This window comes from Sturnus vulgaris, chromosome 14, assembly GCF_052056855.1.
Source record: "Sturnus vulgaris isolate bStuVul1 chromosome 14, bStuVul1.hap1, whole genome shotgun sequence".
NCBI lineage: Eukaryota > Metazoa > Chordata > Aves > Passeriformes > Sturnidae > Sturnus > Sturnus vulgaris.
Window position 1 is genome coordinate 19,367,699 of NC_142256.1, and position 22,357 is coordinate 19,390,055.

The 22,357-nt window shown below is 37.3% G+C and overlaps 1 long non-coding RNA gene across 1 annotated transcript; it reads right to left on the reverse strand.

Annotated features, from left to right (window-relative positions):
* Positions 1–232: 232 nt before the first annotated feature.
* Positions 233–2,544, reverse strand: LOC148222193 (uncharacterized). The gene is made up of 2 exons (XR_015806928.1): positions 2,136–2,544; positions 233–1,903 (listed from the first exon to the last, which is right to left on the reverse strand). It is a non-coding gene; the product is annotated as an uncharacterized LOC148222193 (long non-coding RNA).
* Positions 2,545–22,357: the final 19,813 nt, after the last annotated feature.

Sequence of the window (22,357 nt, forward strand, 5' to 3'; positions counted from 1 at the left end):
TCCAGTGCACTTTTACAGTCACTTCCTTGGATATATATCTGTATCTATCTATATCTATATCATCTATATCTATATCTAATCTATATCTATATCTATAATTTCTTTCAAGCAAAGCAGACACTAAGATTTTAGATTTACCAGCTACAGTTCCATTTTCTATTGGAATTCTTAATATTAGTCATCAGATATGTTAATAGAATAAGTAAGTCAAGTCATCAAATAAGTTTGTACCTTTGGTTTGTTCATCCCCACACTTTAATACTTTCCTACAAGACAATACAATACATGGAAGTAATAATTAAATTCCAGTGCATACAATAAAAGCTCTCCATTATTTCAAAAAGAAAAAACCCAAAATAATGACTGCTTTTCTGAGATATTAGCTTCCTGATGGGATCAGCTTTGCAACGTGTTTGTCATTTTAAATGGGAATATGAAATGAAGACAGGTTCTTTGCTACACTTAGAACAGAGGAATGAGTTGGCCATAGTTCCACCACACGTGTGAACTTCCAAGGATGAAATACATTCAGCAGGGTTGTTTGTACCTTAATTGGAACCAGCCACACTGGTTCCTTTAGTTTTGCTGGTGTAGGCTCTTAGTCATTGGATCTGGTGCCTGCTGGCATGGCTGAGTAACGTGAGGATGAGCAGTGGCCAGGGCTGCCACTGGGATCCTGTTTACCAAGGTGCCTGCCAGCCTTACAAGGATTTATCTGAAACCAAATTTGGTTTGTCTGTGTGCTGTCTCATTTCACAAATCAAAGGAAACCTTGTTCCTTTACATGAGGAGAAAGGCATAATTCTGTAAAATTCCTCAATTCAGAGAGAGAGAGGCCTGTCCACACCATTTCTTTACTGAAGGCTGATTAAAACCTCTTTATTATTTTTTCAGTGCAACCATTCACTCGAGCCTCTAACATCAGGGCATCGACAGTTGTTTTAGCTGGTACCATCTTCTAAGAATCTCCCAGGAGAATTTCAGAAAAGCAGTTTTTTACCAGAGATTTAGTTTCCTTTGTCTTATCTATCTCTTGTTGTTTATACTGGGAGTTTCAGTGGGATTGTAACTGCTATGTCACATCCAGCACCAAAATAATAGCTCTTTATTTTTGTTTTACCTACCATTCTGGGAATTTAATTCACAATTTTTATAGAATTTCACCAGGTAGCTACTGAAGACAGGATTGATAGCAATGCAATGATTTTTTGTTTGTTGTTTGGATTTGTGTGGGTTTTTTTCCAGAAAAACACTACTCCCATGCAGGTGAAAAAATGTGCACCTCAGATACACACTTAAAATTCTTATAGTAAATATGATCAGGCAAATTGTAAAATATTTATAAACGGTGCTATGGGATGAATGTAAATAAGAAATGCTGGTCATTCTTCTGGTACGAAACACAGTTCTCTGACCTAATATATAAGTTGTGCCCTTTAGTCTTTCCCTTACAGAGTGAATTTTAGTCCATTTCTTCTTCTCAGAACCTTTTTTTTATATATATCGTTTGAAACTTTGTATTTTCGAGGACTGTATATTTCTGCAAAATTTTCATCCAGAACTTTTTAAAAACATTAGCATGTAGTCAGATGCCACACAACCATACCACCTTAATTGCTAGTGGAAAGACATCAAAAACTTGCAGAGACACTACCCTATTGTATTTGCAAGTTAAATAAGATTTATGCCATCTTCAACATAAAATTGTTCTCTTATTGTTCAATTCAATTTTAAATATTTGACATCAATAGCTGTACTGTGCTTCTGTGTAACATATCTTTGCCACTGGGATGCTGAGATTTTATTTTACAAATGCTATGATGATCTTGGATCTGTTTCACCAATAATTGTAGTTGTCTGCACCATTCTCATACATGTAGACAGATACTGGGTTTTCAGTAACCTTGAAATAAAAAGCAAAATTAAAAGAATGAAGGGGGTGTTAAAAGTTTGTTTAAATTTTGAGATTTAAAATAAATCCATATAGCTGATTGGATTTTATGGGAAGGGATTTCCAGGGAGTGCGAAAAAGCCCCACGAATTACAAAACCAAAAAAGCCCAACAAAACCATCAATACACATGCACACAAACCCCCAGAAAACTCTCAAGAAAAGATAACATGGACAAAACCCACCTCAGTTTGTGAGCTGCCTCTCTGGCAAATGGTTTTTATTCCTTCTTTTTCCCTGCAGAAGAAAAGAAGATAGTGTCATTATGAATTTCTCAAAAGAGAGTGAATTATTTTGGGTAAAACTAATTTTTCCTGTAAATTTCTATTTTGTGAGAAAGGCATTGCTGCAGGGAAGCATTTAAATGAGAAATTCTTGAGTCACTGTATTCAGCATCTAGGGAAGACAGGCCCACAATTATCCATAATTTGAACTATGTCCTTAAAATTCAACTGTATCATCTATATTAAGACAACTCAGAAGAGAAAGAATCAGCACTGCAACAATGATTCTCACTCCTAACACCTGTGGGCTTGAGTTCCCATGTGTATTGTTGCAGTCACAGGCTGCATAGATAGTCCACAGAAAGAGACAAAGTTGCCATGGAAATGTGTTCTGCTGTTTAGCAAGTGATGCAGAAGCTCCAGAAGCCTACATTCAGCCCCTGCTTCCTGCTCTGTATCTATATTGAAGGAAATGTAGTAATTTTAAGCTAATTTCTCACTTGCAAAATAATGCCTAATAATTTGCCTCAAAGAAAGAAAGAAAAGGTAAATAATCAATATTAAATAATAAATATTAAATGATAATAAATGCTAAATAATAAATAATAATAACAAAAAGAAAACAATAAAAAGCCTCTTCTGGTAGTGTGAGCAGCTGGAATTTTTTAAGAAAGCAAACTGTGTCAGGAGGATGGTCTTAGCAGTAGAGTCTGTCCACAACTTGTTTTACCCATTTCCAAGCTGAATCTAATTCTTTTTCTCAACCATGTTCTTTATGATCAACTCCTTTTGCTCTGAGTATTTTTGAAGAGGCATATTCCAGTTTTTCTAAAGGCAAAACAAATGCAAACTGCCAAATGTTTCTCAGGCCATCTACCTTCTGAATACATGAAGTGGCCAAACAGATTTCTGTATTATCCCACACAATTTCGTTTCTCCTTTGCTGCCCTTCACCAGTGTGTGTACTGCTGTTACTGCTCCTTGTTTGCTTCCCTTATCTGCTGCATTCAAGACAAGTCATCCTGGATTTATATTTTCAAGTAACATTTGGTGACAAGCTATGGGAAGTGTGCTCCAGGAGTACAGACACAACTGCATTCATTGCTTTGTCTATTAAACAGAATGTTCTTACTCTGTTCATTTAAGGGAGAAAAGGTAATAAGGTAATCCTTCTGGATATGACTTCCAGTCTATCAGCTGAATCTCTGAATAGGATTTTGCATGCTACAACTTTCCTTTTTGCTGCTGCCTTGTGTTATCTCTATGAAAAAGATGCAGAAAGGGAGCTGGGCCCCCTGTGCATCACCATGGCTCTAAATGTCATTTACTATTAATGGCTGTCAACTGCAGTCCACTTGTAACTATACACTACTGTTACAACACCCTGTGGCACATGGAAAGCATCACAAAAGCAGATGTTCTAGGAAGAGAAAACTTAACTAATTTAAAAGTTTAATCGCAATCTGATATGTTTTTTTCTGGGTGACACATAGTGAACACAGTCTGAGAACACTCCAAGCCTGCAGGAAATAGATAAATGAGGTCGTGAATGTGACTGAGAAGGCTTGTCTTAGTTCAGCCCTTTAAGTCCTGTGCCTCAGAGTACCACAGGGGTTTGGGAAACTTTCCCAGCCTTTTGGCACTCTCACCCTAGGGATTAATCCTGGATGTGCAGGGATTTAACCTTGTCAGTGAAAGGGCTGCTTGGCTGTCAAGGGTTCCCCTGTACCTTTCATTGTTCAGAAAGGGTAAAGGCATATGTGAAATTATTCTTAATTTCCATCAGGTTGTTTCCAAGGCTGCATGCTTTAATAAGAGACAAATTCTTCAGCATCCCTCTTGGAGATCATGAAGTAGAGGAGAGATTTCTATGCTCTGAAAGAGAATGTCTTTACCTATTTGAGGTGTAAAGAGATGAGCCACTGGAACTGAATGAATTTCGTTTTTTTATGTACTCTGGCTGCAGTGCATATTATGGAATTAATTTCGATGAAGATCTAGACCTTGTTACCCAAAAATTATTTAATTATGGGAACTTAAAAATACTTTATCTTTGTAAGTGAACCAGAACACAAGTTTTGGCTGACCCCGTGTCCTGGTGTAGGGTAAATTTGGGAGAAGACCTCCAAAGGACGCCCCCAGGAAGCAAACCCAAGCTCCCCTCCCTCAAACAGTTCGGGAAGAAATTTCCTCAGAGAGAAGTGGAAAAAATCTGTTTATTCAACAGGCAAAGCACTGCCCAACACAAAAAAATCCCCCCAAAAAACCCCCCAAAAAACCCCACCAAACCCAATACCAAACAACAAAACCTCTCACTGCTCTGAAGAGATGACAAATTCAGAAAGTCTCTCTCCTGTGGGTGGTAGCTCGGCTCAGTCTGTTCTCAGTCCCTCCGGTGCTGGAAAATGCCGCTGCGCAGGCCAGGCCCCGGTGGCCACAGGTGCGAGCTCCTGGTGCTCCCCCGGGTCCCCAGTCTGTATTTGCTAGTTTTAGGGTATTAGAAATAAGACACACAGCTACATGGTCATCCCTCAAGACTGGAAGGAGACAACTTTATTCAGAAACACACTTGCTTAAATAGAACGACTCACAACTCCAAAGGCAGAATAAAATGATTGGTTCAGAGAAATTGACACCTCTTTCCCAGGCCTGGTCATGCACCAAAACAGGTGTCTTATCTTGTTATTAATTCCTCTCTATTTTGACCACGTTATCATCCTGGGAGAAATTCTCCCGGGCTGCAGCTGAACCATCTTATCAGCCTGAGAATGGAGCTGAGAAGCTCTGGCCTGGAAGATTTTCCAGGCTGTAATTTTCTTAGCTCTCAAGTGTGTGTACACACCCAGTCCAGAGCAGGTTCAAATAATTCCAAGAAAATAGGGAAAAAAATTTTCTGGGGAACCTCTCTGCTTCAGTCAAAAACTAAATAAAAGCAAAGGAGAGCTCTGTCCTGCTGTCCACCACAGTGACACAGTCCAGGAGGACGAGAGATGGAACTCCTGTCTCTGTGTTTTGAAAACAACCGCCTCAGACATTCCACCGCTCCTCCTCCTCCCTCCTTCACTCTCAAATCCAGCTTTAAAGGTACAAAACTTGTTTCTGGGCTAAACAGATGAATGGGGATACAATTCAACATCACAAAGTCACCAGAGGACACCCCAAGTCAAAAATTTTGGGCCATTGATCTGTGTTGAAAGAGTTTTCTTCATATAAAATAGAAAATGGTTCAGTTCCTCTAAAATGTTGTAAGGAAGCATTAACCAGAATTAAGTGGTTTGGTCTAGTAAGGAGCTGAGGGAGCAGGGCTGCTCTGTATTTTTGATGTATCATGAGTGTGAATCTGTGTCTGCAGCTATTGCTTCAAATAGCAAGGGTGAGGCAGAAGTGGCTGAGTATATGCTCAGATCTTAATTCCTTTGTCTAACATGAGAAGGTTTTAGGACTTTGCTTCTGTTCATAATGAAATTAAATGCATGTGATTCTCCTCAGCATGATTATGGATGTCTGTATTCTAAAAACTCCTTGACCTCTTGGCAGACTTCTTGTAAGCTGTTGAATGCTCTTAAAGATATTAAATACCCACATGCCATGCAAATCAGTTGACTAGGAGAGGATAACTTCTGTAATCTAATTGAGTAACATGATAACATGTTCATTTTCCAGAAGGACTACAAATTGTCTTTGAGAGGAAGACTGCAACTGAGGTCACAGTATTTATTAGAGACCAGAAAATCTAAGTGGGAGACAGAACGTTTCTCTCAACTTTTGGACAAGTCTTAGCAAAATTTTATGTGTTATTAGAGATCAGAAACAATTCTCAAGACCTTTACACTGTAGACTACATAGGTTCTACGAGACACCTCTTTGAGTGCTCTGTCTCTCCATCTCTCTGTAGATAGATGCTACATTTACTCTTTTATGGTCCTTTTACTCCTTAAAACCCTCCACAAATTTTTCAAAGACAGTATCGTCAGCTCTTTAAGCACTTGGGGATGTAGTTTCCCAGACACAGGTGCTTTGAAAACTTTACAAAGAAAAAGACTAAGTAGTCAGTTTTCTTAAAGTATAACACATCACTTATTTTGGAAGAAGGAGGTCTAGTATTAGTAGATATCTAATACTGAGAAATCCACCTCTTAAAATATGGGGTCTCAATTGAAAATTATTCCTATGGTAATTGTCATGTTAAGCTGAATAATCTTTGAGGTTTTAATTATTTTTTAATTTGTCTCATTTGTTATAACTAGATTTGTTTTGTACAGCTTTTCTGTGATTAGACATTGGAATGGACTGCCCAGGGAGGTGATGGGGTCACTGTCCCTGGAGGTGTTTAAGGAAAGCCTGGATGTGGCCCTCAGTGCCATGGCCTGGTTGGCAGGGTGATGTTGGGTCACAGCTTGGACTCGGTGGTCTCAGGGGTCTTTTCCAACCTATCTGATTCTGTAATTCCAAAGATGGGAAGCCCAAGACTTTTATAGGCTGCAGACTATGAAATTAAATCCAGTACTGTTGAGGTAGCAAGGCATTGAAGAGTTTATAATGCCTGGCAGGAGAAAGAAGTAAACTCCTGGGACTGTTTAAATATCACCCAAAATTCTGGAGTTGCACAGATGTGAAGCATAGCAAATGGAGCTCTCAAAACTCAGACGAGTTAATTTTGGTCTTATGGAACTCTAGGTTCTGCTGAAGGGGATAAATGACACATTTTGCTTGCCTTGTTGAGAGCTACTATCACTGCTATGTTAAAATCTGTTTCACCCTCCAAACTTAAGTGAGATGATGATGAATGTTGAAAACACTTGAGTGATGACATTATTAAGATTTTTGAATCTTCTAATGGGTAGTCATTTGTGATGGCACTGAAAATTCAAATAGTATGCCACAGGACACAGCACATATTTTGAACTGGCAGAATGAAATATGCCTGCTGCTTTATGTGGTTATAAATTAAGAATTTCAAATTTAAACTCAGATCAGGATGGAAAGGAAATAATGCTTGATATAAAGCTAAGACTTTAGATGCAAAATAATTCTGAATTAATTCCATATTTGGCATATGTATAACTGGTGTTGTATATAGCAGACACTTTGCCATCAAAATATTTTTGTTTAAAATATGAAAATATTTCTGTCAATACTGTGTCATGAGGGTTACTTTGATATTCCTCACCCAGGAAACATAGAATGCAGTTTTTTGCAGCATGGGTTATAAGACATGCAAAACATCCATATAAGAATGCATTTTCCTTTGCAAACTTAATTACATTTTGGGGATACTAAGCTGATAATTTTTGAAAGCCTCCTTACAGAAGTGAAAATTATATTCTCAAATGCTCTTCGCTTGTGTTCATACTGCCTTGAAATTCTGTCCAGAGGCTGTCAAAGGAAGCTTAACTAATCATGGAGGCAGTGATCACCTAGAAAACTGGAAATGGACCTTGCCTCCCTAGCAAAAGTGCCTGAATGATGGGTAACATAAATCTGAACAGATTTTGCTTCTTGGGAAGAACTTCCAGTTGCAGTACCTGCTGTTTACCATTACGGCAGAAAAATGTAAGAATTATGGAAATGCAGTAGGTTACTAAAAAGTAACCATTCAGTGACTTTTTCGGAATTAACTGTAGCTTTGTTTTTAAAGTGAAGTAGAAGGACCATTTGCAGAAGAGAGCTGGCTCTGCAAGATGGGAGTAGGCTCCTGGTCAGACAAATCATTATATTGATAAGCAGAATTTAAAATAGGAGTCTCAAAGTGTTAAGAATTTTCAGGTCAGATAATGGCACACTGGAGATGTCAGCAACAGAAAGCTGGAGCTGCACCTCAACAGTGGACTTAGATCTCATTGGAAGAGCTAGGAGGGTTTTAAGTGTCCCTGTGAGTCTCTCTCATTCTCCTCTTGCACACAGAGCTGGCAGATCGCAGGATCCTGGCTGCTGCTGAGCAGTGCAGCTCCTCTGCAGGCTGCAGAGGTATTTGACACTGAGCAACCCTCAGGCCAAACCCAAGGGTTTTCCTTGGCTGCAGTCCCACGCGGTGGCCCAACTGCACACCTGGTGTGGCTTGGGGTCATGAGAGCAGGGAGGGCTGTCTGTGCTAACCCTCCTCTCCCAACACTGGGGCTGTGCCTGCTGGAAGTAAGCCAAGGAGCAGATGGAGTTTAGAAGCACTCTCTGGGAAGAACGCTCTTACAAATAGCTCTTAGTCTACTGTTGGAACTTAAAAGTGCAAGATTTTGTGCAAAAAATTTAGCTTTGGCAGAAAGCAAAGCAAAGCCAGAGAAAACGCAAAAAGTCATTTTCCACTTGGAAGTTGTTTGCTTTGAGGTCTGCCAATAACTGCTGTAAAACCTTTGTGTTTCTAATCTGAAGAAGATCCTTTATGCACAAACTCCTAAAATATTCTTTACTCCCTGGCCACTTGGGGATCTCCTGCCTGTAACCTGAGTGTGTTAGCTAGTCAGGAATGGCCCACTGGGAGAAATGGCCTAGAGCGGTGAGATCTGGTTCAGCTCTCTGAAATGACACCAAATGAATAGCAGTGCCTGCAGTTTGGCTAATGAGCAATACAAGCCAAGAATACCCTGCCTTTCCTTAGAGATGCTGTGGGGTTTTCCAGGGAGAGCACAGAGCACTTTTTCCCAAATGGTGAATTACCTAATTTCAGTAAATTACCTCCTTTCCAGGTTATACAAGCAGCTTTCTTTTATAGCTCTACAAGGACATACTGCCACACACTGTGCAGAAAATACATTATGATACCACCTGCTAACAGACTAAAAGAACCTCGATGTTCTTCTCTTTTAAAAAGAAGTAATTTCTTTAATATATTTTCCAAGTCAATCAGCAAATAAAGAATATCTCCCTGCATACCATTTTCAGGCACGGCTCTTCCTCGGTAGTACCTTCACATTGAGACATTAACAACATCTTTTATTATTCATGGTTTTGATCTATTTTGTGGAGACAGAACAACACCAATCAGTTGATTTGACTTCTTCTGAAGTAGCTATTGTAAAGCTCATATGGGAAGGAGATATGAACACAAGATGTCTTTACTCTGGAAAGGGAAACAAAAGAAAGGGTTGTATTGCCATAAAATATTAACACTTTTCTGTAATCTCTTTTCTTTGGATGAGTGTTCTTGTTCATTTGCTTGATTGATCACTTTTTGGGGGTAGTAGTATCAGTTAATAATGAAATAGAGGTGTAAGCTAAATTTCATTAATGTGCAGAAAAGAGAGGGTAAGTGATATTCTGCACTCAAACCTAATGGTCTCATTGCTGTTAAATATAGGTGGTTGTTGCAAGTGTTGTATATACAGAAAATGCTTTCAGCTAGAAGACAGTCTCAGAAAAACATAGGACTGCATAATTGGGAGGGTAAGACTCTATAAGACAGCACTCACTGGTCTAAGTGTTCTAAATACAATCTGCATAATTCCATCTCATTCTCCAAATCTGTTAAATGCACAGTTATAGTTAATGTGAAATGGTCATGGACTTCTGTAGGACTCTGATCTGCACTCAAAGCTGTCATAGTTTCATAAGACATTAGTCACATAGCCTGTATTCAAATAATTTGCATATTTTTTACATTCATATGATATTCATCCTTTACTGCACTTCTGTAATTTTACACATTATTTTGATGGAACAATTAAATGCTATTGGTTGTGAGATAAATAATTCATGGTTTCTGAAGCATACCTATGTAGTCGTACTATGTGAAGGCAATGTTTTATGCAGCTTTGTTTTAATTCATGGTTTGTTACCTTTATTATCACTAATTGCTATTTTATAACAAAGCTATAGTTTGGAATCACAGTAGATATGCTTTAATTTAAGCTGAACTGGAGCCTGATACTAGCAGTGTTTGTCCTTTCCAGAAATGCAGGCCTGCAAAATGCTGCTGTACTATTTATCCATTGATATGTTTGAATGGGATATATGTCATCTATTATCTTGAAAATATTAAGTAAAATCGGTACCTGGAAGAACTGGGTAACTATTTATATGTACAGAAAGCTTCCCTATGTGTAAATAATATCTGCAGATCTCTGGAGATGGTGTATTTTAAAGCAGCTTGAATGTAATATTTCCATTTGTAAACAAATTTGATCAAACACAATAAACAGTGCTGGAGTCTTAATGTAATTCTATTACCTATAAGTCAGTACAGGAAACAGAAATGCAGATGCCTAACAAGAGGCAGAGTAGCTTCTTCAGCTTTGCTGATAAATATCTGTGTAAATCATATAAGCCTAGTAATCAGGCAGAAAAGTAGGAGAAAGTAATACCATTAGTCTTGTCAAAACATAAATGGAATACAGATGAAAGTTGACGCTTTGAGTAAAAATGCATGCCAGATTTAATGTAAGGAATAATGATATAAAGCTGAAATTAAAAAACCTAATAAAAATATGATTTGATATCCTGAAATACAGGGGAATACAAACTGCTCTGAAATAAAGACCAGAAAGGAAAGACCTGCCATTTTTGGGGGGGTTCTTGAGCATACCTTCATTTAAGCAAGCTAGGGGATAGAGGGTACCTGGGGCCTTTAAGTACGAAAAGGTAGTATATGACAACTTTTGAAACACCGAATATAACAGGCTGAGGAGAATTTTAATCTTTTTTTTCCTACTATCTTTCACCTTGGGTTTAATCATGCAACTTTAAACCTTTAATCTCTAAAATGGCAATACAAGATAGCTTGTAAAAGTGTTGGGAGAGAAAAGAATTTTATCACAGCTTTAAAGTTACCACATGCTTTTATTTCTGCAGGGTGTAGTTAGTGGCAGGGCTCGTTATCCAGTGCAGTGCAGGTCACACCTGCTGATTCTGAAGAGAAGCCAGGACAGCAAAAGTAAGGCTGTGGCACCAGTCCTGGGCTGTCTGCCTCTGAGGGGGGGGCCAAGGAAGGATGTAGGAATGCAATACAAGAATATTACAATAAATAAATAAACAAGCAGACAAACAAACAAACAAACAAATAAATGTGTGTAGCATACAGGTAAAAAACTGCATGGTACCTCATCCAAGCTGTAAAAAGACATTGAGCTGTAAAAAGACATACTTGCGTCTGCTGTTTCAATGATGAGGTTAGAATATTTCTACATTCTGTTTTGAAGAAAATTAAATACTAATTCAGCCTGTCACCTACATGCTATTTTTGCAAGCATGTCAATACTTGGCAGTTGGAATCAAAGAGATTGGAGCGGTGTTTTGGAAACACCTATTAAAAAAACAACAAAAACTCACTATTAATTTTGTTTAAGAGAAACGAGACACCTCCCAGTGTAAAGGAATGCACAAGTTGGCAGCCATTACTATCACAGTGAAAATTCCTGTAGTCTTTACCGACAGGAGGATCCCACCCATTGTGAAATCAAAGGAGTAATCAAATCAAGAGTTTATGTTTCCACCAGATCATGTTGACAGAAGAGCTCCATCCTGCTTGACATAAATTTAAAAGAACTGAAACTTTTTCTCTTCTCTACCCCTCCTACCATGCACAGCTTGTGAGCTTGGTGAGCTCTTGCTGGCTATCTCTGGTCAGAAAGAAGCAGAGCAAAGTAATTTCATAACTGTATTCCCTCTGAGGGGAGTTTTAGAAATATACTGAAATAAAAGGAAGTAGAATAAGTCTGACAAGGAAGCTGCTTGAATTTATTGCACCTTAATAGCTATTCTCTATTATCTGCCTGCTTTCAAACCTAGTCCAGCCATAGGTGTAACCTGACAGCGTGATGTGCCTCAACATGGTCATTGCCTTTTCTGAATTTGTGTCATTAAATGTTTGTGTTTTGTTGGGTTTGAACACAGGTGTGTACAAGAGTAGGAAAGGTATCATCAGCTGCAGAAGTCCCACGTATGAAAATATTATTCATTTTTATAGAAATTTTTCTTTCTATATGTTCATGTTATTTTCTTTGAAAAGTTTACTTTTTTGGCTCAAAAATACTTTTCTGTTGTCTAATCATCCTGGCTCTAGCTATGGAGAAGCTGCACAATGTCAGTAAATAATCTGGTACGATATCTCAAATATTTTCAGTTCCATGCTGCATGGTAGAGGGTACTTGCTTCGTTCCAACTGAGATCTTGAGGAATGTCCTCCTTTATGAAACATATTTTCTTTCCTTGTTATTTCCAAAAGTAAAATATAATTTTACATAGAAACTTGAGGAAATGGAGGAGCACACAAGTTCACATTTCAGAGATGCATATGATTATAAAATTTAGTCTGAGAAGACCAAACCTCTCAGGAAGATTGCATCTGACTTTGTACAACTTGGCAAACCTGCAAGTCAGAAAAATGTTTCTGCTTTTTCTGTTAGCTGAGAAAATTAATCTAATTTCCATTCCAAGAAAAATAAAAGAAGAGGCTGGCCTAAAATTATTGAGTTAGTGTGTTATATTTTATATCAGTATTATATTTTATATAAAAAAAGAAGGATTTGAGAAGGTTTTCTGTAACTCACCTTTTCCATTTTAGCCTTCACACTGACAAGTTTACTTGAAAATCAATATTTTACATTGAAAAAAAACCCATTCTGTGTCAGTAATACTCTCAAGCAATATAGATCTTAAAGAAACATGCCGAGATGTGGCAGGTAAATATTTGTAATGAATAATCTGTCTGAAACCCCATGGAAACTGCGGATTTGGAAAAAAAAGATGGCCAGTATCCACAGTGGTGCTCTGGAGCAGCTATTCTTCCCCTTCTCCTTGGGTACTTTTGCCCACTGTTTTTACCACAGGGTTGCCTCATTACTCTTCCTTTGGTAGCTGTGCCTCTTCTTCCTGCAAATGTCAACCCTCTGCAAAAAAGCATCTCTTAAGCAGCAATTGCACAGGCTGCCCTGCAGGAAGAAGGCACTTACTATAGTGAAAATCATGCCAGTTACTCTGGGAGCTTTCTATCTGTCCCAGTTTTTCTTGTGTAAAGAGAAAAGGTGGTAGGGTTTGAGTTGGGCAGGGTGGGCATTCACAGAGCATGGATGAGAGAGGCAGACAATTGAATCTCATCTCTGCTCTGGGTATGTGTCACCTCAACTTTCTGTGTTTCCACCCTTCTGTAAAATGAAGGTGTTCACAGTTACCCATGTCTTGTAAAACAATTCAGGATTTATAATATGTAAAGGGTTCTTGATCCTCTATCCTGAGGAAGGCAGCAAGCTGATGGTTGGATTCTTTGTGCTCTTGAATAGGAAGGCTGTAGGATTTAATCTGGAAAAAAAAAAAAAAGGCCAATTCTACTCCCTACGAACCTGAATCGTCTCTTCCAGGAAACTTGTACTGGAAGCAAATACATAATCATTGTATTCCATATCCATGCATGTAGTTGAGGTCTGAAAATATCCTGTTACAGAAGCAATCTCTCCAGAATTAGACTGCTCAGCAGTTCCCAGGATTTCAGCCCTGCATAAACCATAGTTTGAGCTGAAAGTCACTAAAATTATCATGAAAACAAAGTGGAATGATTCTCTTCTGTCATAGTGGCAAACTGGAACGGGTAATGTTTTTATTTTTTAAATTTCCATATTCCCACTCTGTAATTAAAAACAAGTGCATTTTACTCTATATGTAAAGTAACACAGAAGGTTTCATCTTCTGGAAAAGCCAGGACAGCTGTCCCTGAAGAACATAAATCAGCATCTATGTTAGTAGGGAACTTTGCTGCAGATGCTTGGAGGTTACAGGCAGATTTTATGAATTATTTGAAATTATGTCTCATTCTGAAGAAAATGAAGAAAAGACAAAACTCCAGCCTGTCTCATCAGAGCATGGAAAAGAATTCAGGTTACATATTGAATGTAAATGAAGTATTTTGATGATTTTTGCAATTTTATGGAGATTAGAGCTTTTCTGTACAGCTTGAGACTGATTTTTGACATCACAGTTTGAAAGCAAATGTTCAAACAGTAGGAATTTCAAAACAGATCCTCCCTACTTTATTTTTATATACATGTGTATATATGCATATATAATTTTAAGGGAATCTATTTTTATTTAAAAGGAGTACTCTTCTCCCAGCCTAATTGGATTGTCATTGCACTCTTCAAATATTTTCGGGATATGGATCAACTTTTGTAATGTAAAGAGGCAGTTCCTATGCAATATACCCTTTATTATGACTGGTAATCATAGGGCTACCTCAGCTCAGAGAATGATAATCAGGGGCCTTTTGGAATATTTAAATAGCAGAAATATTAGATTTTTTTTTTCTTTTTCATCCAGTTCTCTCAGTTTGTTGCACAATAATGAAATTATGAGAAGGGTCAATATGTTCTTTAATTCCCTATAACTCATACATCTATAGCTAAAGCAAGGGAGGAGTTGTGCTTTTTTGTTTTAAAGAGGTTTGTGTCATGAATGACTTAACCTTCATTGCAAAGAGAAAAGAAAGATAAAAATAAAGAAGAGGATAGACATTGGTGCACAGAGAACATAACAAGAGTGTTACCTGAAAAAAAACCCTGAAATTCTGCAGTCTGTGTGCCACAAGGACTTTCAAAGTGTTCCACAGCTGTATGCTTGAAATATTCTCTCTTGTCTCCAGCAGAGAAGGAAAAACAGAGAATCTATCCTTCACGTTTTAGAGTTCTGCAGCTCAAAGGGAAGGCTGTGAAATGCCTGATTCCAGTTTTCCTCTACTTCATGGCAGGAATAAAAAGAGCATGAGTCAAAAAGAACTAGATATTTAACAGCTTAAAAAGACATATTGACATTGGCACATGCTTATTTGCTGCAGCATTTTCTGGGATTTGCGCTGAGATGGAAGCCTTTTAATAAAACATTTGATATCTTGCCATAAAAAAAGGTGTAAAGAAAAGCCATGTCAAACTGTGTTCTGAACAATATGTATGTGAATGAAGGGAAGAATAATGAACAAGTTTGCCAAGTCAAACTTGATAAAAGCAAAATAAAAATTGAAACCACAAAGCATTGCTAATAAGTAGAATGACATTGCCTTTCTTTAGCTGTATGATTCTTTTTTTAGTATAGATTTGAAAATATTTGTTTCAGCAGGAGAAAGAAGTGCCTGTGCTTTCAGTAGAAGCCTCACACAGGTAGCTTCCAATTACTGAAGGCAAATGCTTGGCACTCTACAAGAAAGGGATTGAACACTTGTAGGAAGAGAAAAATAAAATTAGGCAGCTGTAAAAGTTGGACAGTATAATGAAAGATTATGTATCTCAAATATTAAAGGCCCTATAGCAAGTCAGCCTTTAAGTAATTTGCATAGAGAAGAGCTTACCTGCAGACATCTGATTTTATTGTATCAATTTTACCCTAATTTTCTAAGTTTTATTATTGACCTCAGTGACTGATACTCAGTAAAGTTTTGCTCAGTAAAACTGGCCTAATCCAGCATATCATATCCTATAATTCTGTCTTCTTATTTTTTTCTGTATAACAAGCTTTTAATTAGGTTAGCTGGAGTTCACAGAAAATAACTCTTATGGGTTGGATTGAAGGTGTTTTGCTTAGTTTTGATGGATGAATGGCTGTCTCTATCATCAGGCACAAGTAATAGAATATTTTATCATCTTTCTAGTTAGGTTGTCAACATGTGGTCTGTAGCAGCTGCTGTGAATTTGTACTTTTTCCAATAGGATATATGGTAAGTGCCTAAACAAAAATAAAATTGGAGAGGAAATAACTTTCTTATGTATTTCAGTAACCAGCATGTATTGGGTGGTGTCTTGATTTTGGTGGTTTTTTTTGTTGTTGTTTTTTTCTTGTTTGTTTTCTTGGTTGACTGGGTTTGTTGCTGTTGTGGTATTTGTTTTTATTTTGTAACCATGTATGAATTTAGCTGTAATAGAGAAAACAAAGATTTCCTTTCTGGTCCAGAGCTGAAGTCCAGACATTTTGCTCGAATTGAAAAACTGTTATTATTTTTAATATATTTTAATCTTCCTCTGGCAAAGGAGGTTAGTGGAGAAATCCTTCTCAGTGTGCAGTCTGCAAATGGACTCTATCCAAAATCTCCTGAAGTCAATAGAGAAATGCTCATGCTCTTCATTTGATATTGGATCAAGACTTATTTTCATCTCTGACCAAGATTACTCTCACAATTCTGGCCTGTTTCTGGGTAACACAGGTTTGTATGTAAATCTGTACTTACTGAAATATTTTAAATCAGTTAGTAAGTGGTAATGAGGTGTAGTTTTCCCCAAATGAAGTACAATTCCCACTGATTTCCAGAAGGAAAATATTTCATTCTTGGGTTGTTCAGCTGTGGGATGGGATGTCATTTTAAATTTTTGTTTGTCCTTTTTCTCCTCATGAGCTGGCAAAATGAGCTACAGTTTTATTACCATGTACAGGGAGTTAAGGCACAGGGTTTCCATTAAGAATGATCTGTTACCTCCAAAAAATGTTAATGTTCCTATTTTTGCTTTATTATTCTTCATTACATAACTAATAGAAATGGAGGTACATGCCTAATTGCACCCTAATGAAAACTTGTCCTTTTCTCTATGATTAGGAGTAGATCCATGGGCAAGGTGCTAGGAAGAAAAGAACTTCCAAATGAATGGTGGGATCTCCTTGAGAGAGCTCTAAGGAGAGAAAGCTAGAAAATTGAGTTGTTTATCACAGCTTTTCTTTACTATCCTTATCTCTAGTGACTTACAGATCAAAGTTAAGTTTCACAGCTTGCATTTAATGACCTGATTTGGATTGTGGCTTGTATCAAAATGCTGAACAGAACACTTCACATTTTCTATTTTTGTTTTAGTCTTTCCCTATTGAAACTATCCAATAAACTTCAGATTGCTTGAATTGCATGCTGATTCCCAGCTCTGTATGCAGAGCAGGACTATATGTTCTTCAGCCATACTCATAGGACTGTCTGTCTTCTACTCCAATATAATAACAAAAGAGCTAAGAGAGCTGTGCTTTATTTTACAGCAGCTTCAGATAATGGCCTCTCATAGTAATAAAGCATTGCAGGACGGAGAGATGAAAAAAGTTACATTTTTAAGAAGAAAGATGAATATTTTCTCTTCCGCATGCAAGGACCAGGAAACAGAAGCAGCAGTTACTCTTCAAAACAAAAAATCCAGGGATTGGTTGTGATCTTAGTGAATCTGGAGAATTACTGCGATGTTGGGACCTTGTGCTGTATCACATGAGGGATGCAGCTCACTAAAGGTGTTCATTTTGTATTTGTGAGGTGTCCTCTGTGGTATTCTATGAACTGCTGTGGACTTTTAAACAATATTTCTGTTATGTACATTCAGTTTCTAAATATTCTTCCATACAGTAACTGTAGAAAAACTGTGCATTTCAGTAGGATTGCAAAATGCTGTCCACAGTGAATGCTTGTCTGCCTCTGAAAATTGATTATTCCACTCCGTATATTTTCCTAAACCATTTAAGTGGATCAAATAGTTATAGATATTTGACATGTTAAGTGATGGTCTGGCTAGAGTAGCATTTGTGCGAGGTAAGTGAATTGTTTCCAGTAAACTTAGCCTATCTGTACTGTTAATATGCTACCACTTGCCTTATAAATGGTCAGTCAATTTGTTGGATGACATTTTTGGGCATAAGTGGGCTGTATGGATTAACTGAATTAATTCTAAATATGTCATTGATTTTTTTTTCTATGTGACCTGCTCTACTATTTTTTTTCTTCGTAATTGACTTTCAGTGTATAAAGAACTTACTGTTGAATGCTTATTGCAAAATAAAATGAGAAAAAGCAATACATAGTGAAGTTTTTTGTAGTCTGCAGTTTCTCATTATAGATCTTGCAAACAGTTGTGCCTTGTCTGAAATAATTATTATTGCCAAACTATGCAGGAAGCCAGAAACAAGGACAAGTTGTATTCCCATGGTAAACAAATTAATTAGCATTTTCAAAGTTTTAGTGGTACATCAGAAAAGCAACTGGTGAAGTCATATGAACCTCCTGATAAATAAGGATTTCCTTCTCAAAATTGTAGCAAGCATTGGGAAATACTAAAGAGGAGGAGTGGGTATGACAGGAAATTTTCTTTAAGCTGTTGATTATATTGCTCCATTGCTCTTGTTCTCATTATAGTTCTCCTTGTTGCAAAATATGCTGTAGACATATTGTCACTGCAATAGACAGTGATGAGAAAAGGGTGACTTAGAGATCTTGAAATACTTCAGCCTAACTGTCAGGGGCCAAAGATAGCTTGACAGAATTGTGCTTCTGCTTGGTCAGAGGGGTAAGCTGCAATATCAATATCTCAGGAGCAGCCAGGACAACATACCAGGGTTTGATTTTCCTGATATCAGCCTAAAGCCTCTCAAGTCAGGTGGATGTTTCTGGTTCTTTGTTTAATAGCTAAGTGACAGGAGATGTGGGATATCTTTTCAGATGCTCAGATAATATCTGAGAGGTACAGTTGTGTGTTTGGTCTGATAGTTTTAAAAAAAAATATTTATGTTTGAAGAGATCTCGTGTTTCTTTTTTAGTTTTATACTAGCTTCTTAGATTTTTTGTGTGTGTTTCTCTCCTATATTTAGTCAGATTAGGGGTCACAAATATAAAGGAGTGAGTAATCTCTTGATGACTTCCTTGTAAGATTTTGCTGTTGGAAAGACACCTGAGTTTGTGGGAGAAGAGGTTCATGTTGCAGGGCTGAAATCATTAGTGCTGAAATCTACTGATCTGGCAACGAGTAGCTGATGCAATATAGAAATAGGCAAAATATTTATGACCTGAGCTTTAGTTTTCCCATCTGGCTCATCCTGCTTTGCAGTGATATTTGAGAACAGAAAACTTCAATTTCTCAAACATGTTACATTTCATCCTGCAGCTCTAGCCCTTTATAAAAGGACTGAAGAAATGTTCTTAATTTATTCTGATAATGGAAAGTTGTCATATCATATGACATCTTTAAAAAGACCAATCATACTTTTAATTGCTTAATTAATCACAGCATGAAAGGGGAACAGTCTTCAAGGACATTTACTTCTTTTTTTTTCTTGCCTACAAAGTTTAGTTGGCTGCTTTATCAAAGCCACTTGTTTGATAGTAGAGAATGTAGCTAAAATGGCTGATCAAACAAACACAAGATCATCCTTGACACTTTAGTGTAAGATGACTGACCTATAAAGCCTAGTTAGATATTTCTAGCCCACTGGTGTGGATGAAAGCCTATGATCTCTTCCCCAAGAATATGCCTTTTCTGTTTCAGTCAAACATAGAGAATGAAATTCCCACAAACCAAAAATATAACAGAAAGCCTAAAAGCAGAGATGGGCATCTTGCCAAGCGGGAGAGAACAGCTGAGATTCAGGTTCTCTGTACTGGTCAATGAACCCATTACTTCTCACCACTGAGAAACATGCTGCTTTCTTTGTCACACAACCTGTCTCATCTCATTAGCACAAGGACTTGAACATGTTGACAGCATGTAATGGTTTTCACTGCATATGCTAAGAAGCAGTTTTAAACCAATTTGCTGTTTCTTTGTAGGCAGAGTGTGACTGCTGATGGCTGCTAAGGCCCCCAAAAACTTATTTCATTTTGCCACAATTCCTATAGGTAAAATATGAAGCTGTGAAACAGATGATCCAGTGGAACAGAGTGCTTGTTCCTTCCCCTGGATGTTAATGAACTCCCACTCATTCCCAACTGGTCGCTGGGTGCAGAGAATGCATTCAGGCTGAATCAACGTGCAGTGACTCAACAGACAGCGCTTGCATTTGCTCTTTGTTTGCCTGAAAGCTATTAAAACATGGCTAATTCTCAGACCCTAAAGTTTAACATTTTCTGAGTGCATTGTCTGCATTTCATAAAATGTTTAAATATTAAATATTTAAATGTTAAACTTCATTCTTATCATTAAGTACTTTCTACCTTATTTGATACATTGAAAATTTTTTCCCATAGCATTAATGGACTGAACAAAGCTTTCAATGAAAGCCTTACCTGTCCATTCTATTTATCAATTATTTTTAAAAATAAGCTCACCATATAGCAACCTTAAATAATGAACTCTGTATTTAGTGGTGACATAATGTTTGAATATTAACCGGCATTCAGGGAAAAATGTTAAAAAGGAAATGCAAAAACATCTTAAAAATTATTTCATCTCTGATAGTGAATTGCCTGTAAAGAGCTGCTTTAAACAACAGTGAGTTTTTCACATTATTGCGGGTAGATTTAACCTTCTTTCCCCTTTCCGGGCTCTGTATCTAATGTGAGAGTGGCACATACTGGAAGGCTGTTAAAATTCTCAAGTCCTGTGGTAATACCTTGGCTCATTGGTGCTGGATGATAGTCTTTGCACTGTTTCTGTAAGAAGAAATCACATGACTGAAGTTAAGCACAGTCCTGCATTGTTTTCAGGCAGGACTGTGAATACTGCAGTTCTATTTGACTTCCCATAATTGATAGGAGAACAGCTTGTATTTTTTTTCTCCAAAAAACCCTAAACCCTAAAATAAGGTCCTGTATCAGTGTCCTGATAACAGTGAACATTTTGACTATTCATAACTACCATGAAAAATTAAATCTTTATGTATTTTCATTAAAATTGCCATGAAGTCAGAGGAATTTTTCAGGGGAAAGAAGAGACCAGTTGTAACTTTCTTGTATTACTTTCTGCTGAGGAAGGATTTATTTTTACAGTTCATAACACCTTATTTAGGCCAATTAATTCCACGTCAGTCATATGGCTACAAGATAACTCAGGTTGTTTCTGGGGACTTATTTGTGACAAAATCATTGAAGTGTTCTTCCAAATTTTGTATTTGAAATGTTTTCATTATATCTCTGAAGTATCTGGAGACAGTCTGAATTTTACTTTCATTATGATACAAATATATTTTTTATAAATAAACCTCAGTGATTAACCTGCAAATAACAGGCAAGAAGTAGTACTTGAAAGATTTAATGTCCACTCTGGAAAGTGATACAACATTTTTTATCTCTACTTAATTTGTGTATAAAACTAGATATTTTATGTGTTTGATTTACTTTCTTCTGAGTTAATTTTTAGAATTATGCTCTGATCGGAGACTGGCAAAACTACTAAGTTTGCAAAAGTAACGTTTATTCACTTCTCTGACAGATTTTCAGTTTCTAAGGAAAGAAAACAAGCATCCCATTTGGACAGACGCATTCATAGCTCTCTCCTGTTCACTGAACTTGCTGGAATCACAAACACCTGCACAGTACCCAGGTAGGTGAGTGAAGTCTCCTGGTAGTTCTGGTATCTTTTGCATTGTGCAGCCTTCAAACTTGCATTTCAGTCTCCTGCTTAGTGCTGCTTTGAAAGCTTTTAACCTTGGGTCACAAACAGGGTTTGTCATGTACAGGGACTCTGACCTAGAGTGCCACTGGCAGCATTTTTTTCTGCTGCTTCAACGTTTTGATTCAGCTTCCTCTTGTTATATGTAGCTTAGCTGGTAGCCTGTGGCTCCAAGCTACTGTCATTTGGTTTTACCACTCACAAATCAGCTAAGTCAAAATTAATTAATGAATTCCTGTTTCCTTCCTCCTGAGCTCTCCTAAATAATTCATTTTTAATTTATTCAAAGTACTAAAAACATTTCGCTTGACATTATTTGTCCAAGGTGACTATGAAAATGGGAATGCTTAAAAAACCATTTGTACAATGCTACTTTTTAAATGCTTGCATAGTTTTTTTAATTCCTGACTGTATTGTAGACAAGGGGGAAAACATAGGTCTTACTTTCAGAGGTGGTAGAAGCTGAAAAAGAAATAAATATGGCATAATATCCCTTTCCCCATATGGTGAAATGGCTCTTGAAAAAAAAAGTCCATATTAAAAGTTGGATCTTATTGAATCTCCTGGAATTAAAAACACACTCGGGCAGCAGAACCTCATCAGAGCTGCAGCCTCTCACTATCCTTTTTCTGTGACATACCATAAGTAGAGAATGCACACAATACATCATCAAATGAAGCTAGTAATTGTAGGGTCACTACAAATTTTATTTTGCTTGTATAGAATCGTATTTCTTTAAAGGATAACAGCAGCAGGGGAGCCTGTAGCTGCTTACATCTTGGGTTTTGCAAAATGAACTTGACCTTTCAGCAGTGCCAGGATGATTACTGTGATATACCAGCAACAGAAGAAAGAACAGCTCAGAAAATATCAAAAGAACTTTCAACAATGAGTGAATATGAGCTAAGAATTACACTTGGCCCTGACTGATCTATTTTC